Below are 2,633 nucleotides of genomic sequence, written 5' to 3' on the forward strand. Positions count from 1 at the left end.
CACCTTGCGCCTGACGTCACCACGCAGGGCTCCACAACAACATCATCGTCATATGATCAATTTATGGCTCCACGTCATGTTTTTTTTTTTTTTTTTTTATGTATAAGAGGATTCTCAGTTAAACTCCACTCCCATTAGCAGCACATAATCTAATTTTTAAAGAGCGTTTAAATACCAAACATGAAAATATGCGAGATGCAGAGGTAGCAATTTTTTTTAAATTATTTATCTTTTCATTTCATTTCATTCATCTTCTTCCTTCTTTGCCTGGAGTTGTTTGATTTGTCTTTTATGTTGGTAAACCTATTACATGAAAATGTTATTTATTTATTTTTCTTTACAATTTACAGAAATAGTTTGGCTTGTATAAAGACATTTTAATGTTGTTGTAATGTAATCAGTATTTGCAGTGGGAGATGGCTCTTAAACAGCTCATCACTGAGTCTCTTATGATATCAATCAATAAGAAATGTGTACATGGTAATAATCCGATATTAGAAATGATGTTTTTACACTTTTTTCAGTTGTATCCGCTCTTTTAATTCATTTTTGATATTTAAATCAATTGTAATATATTCAATATGCATGTCTCTGTTTTGCTAGCTTGGATCTATTTAATGGACTCATTGATCATCCAAACTAACCTGACCTTGTAAAAACATTAGCTTCAACATGGACTACCAAAATAAAATCTGATTTTTTTTTTATGGTTAATGGCCACTAACACTGCAGGTTCAAAGCCTTTATAAAGGGCATTTATGGCTGAGGCAGGATTTATAAAGCAGACTCTCTGACTGCTAAAGTATTTTACTGCAAAATTAAACACTTTGCATAACCCTTGATGATACAAAGCCATAGTTGGAGAGCAGCCCAACCTTTAATTGCTTTGTATTAAACCCTTGAGTATGAAGCAAACCACAAAGATGACGTACACGATCACAATATGACATTACCTTATATGAGGAAGGTTGTGTAAATGTATGCAAATCAGAGTCAGAGGAGATTTTTCCATTTTATGGGTCAGTTTACAAGAATCTTTTTAAACTTATCTCTGTGGTAAAAATAAAGACCTGTCTTAAAGTGAAGCAGGATATTTAGTGATCAGTGCTCAGAGTCTACTGACCTTCTTGGTGTCAAATTCACTTGAATCTGAGTGAGTAAATAACACAATGGGGAAACATTCTTGGCATCACATTAATTTACTTGAAGGCCAAAAGATAGAGCTAAAGGTCAGAACATTTCCAGTTAAGTTTTCCGGTTCCAGTAACAATTCTTCATCAGACTGCTAGTTCCAAGGTGAATAATGAACATTTAGAGCTCACAATCAACAATGTATCAGCTATTTAAAATGTCACATGTCTATGTAAAGCCTCAGCTGACTCACATTTAGACTACTGATTCATTCAGTCACAGCTGTGTAACAATGCAACATTACTGGCTATTTTTAGACATGGTACCAGCATTGCTCCAAGAATGACACTGTCGGTCTGAGTACTTCTTAGGTCTGGATTCAAATATCTAAACACCAACTGGACAGACTGAGATTACACTTTGTAGAGACAGTCATGGATGAATCCTGACTTTGGTGATACACTGACTACTATATGCATCAGCACTGTCAGGACAAAACACTTTGGTCAATGAGCACCTTTACTTTGTACTTCCACACCACTACATTCAGGAAGCAAATATTACACTTTTTATACTGTAATAATATAACTTTAATGCAGTGCTTGAGTAAATGTACTTTTACATTCCATCACTGCATACATTTAAATATACGTATAATTTACTTTAACTCATAATTTTTCAGATACTTTATGACTTTTACTCATGTAGTGTAGTGTTTGTATCGGTGACTCTCACTTTTACCAAACTAATATTCTTACACGATATCTTTACTTTTACTCAAGTTTGACTGCTAGCATGGCTGCAGACTCTTAGTCTTGCTTTATTCTTGTTGGTGTGTGGGTGAAATGTTCATATTGTTTATAGATTTGGCTTTGAATGGGTTTTGTAAACTACACTATGCAAATAACTGATGGTGATTTAATCTCTATTGTGTTTAGGATGTTAATATGAGGCGTGCCTATAATCAGTGCATTATACACATAATCAGCATACCGTGTTCCCTTCTCACGACTCTCATTTCATACTCAGAAATGAATCACTCCCACTGTCAACACAGTGATGCAGCAGGAGGTATTTATTTACAGATATCCCATTCCTAACATTCTGTAAACGCAGCCTGACTCAAGCACTCCACCCCTGCATTGTGTCCAGTTGCAGTTTGTAGGTGGAAAGATCATTCCTCCTGGACAGATAAATTCTCTCTGGCATCCTGTTTTTCTTTTCATTGTCCTCTCAGCTTTCTTGCAGACAGTCCAGGACTGTGCGTTTCTGTGAGTGTGTGTGTGGGTGAGAGAGAGAGAATGTGCGGGGGGAACCACACACAGATCGACAGAAAGAGACAGAAAAAACAAAAGACAGAGCGAGACAGCGGTGGAGAGCGCAGAGGGCCTGTAAAGCAGCCCACTGTCTTCCTGCCATTGTTTCATCTCAGGGACCCACACGAGGCTCGGCTGGGCTACGCCTCCTGGACATCAGCTTGCTCCCCCCCCCCATTGGCCCAC

This window comes from Pagrus pagrus (genome assembly GCF_965226575.1).
Source record: "Pagrus pagrus genome assembly, chromosome: 3".
In the NCBI taxonomy this organism is placed as follows: Eukaryota; Metazoa; Chordata; class Actinopteri; order Spariformes; family Sparidae; genus Pagrus; species Pagrus pagrus.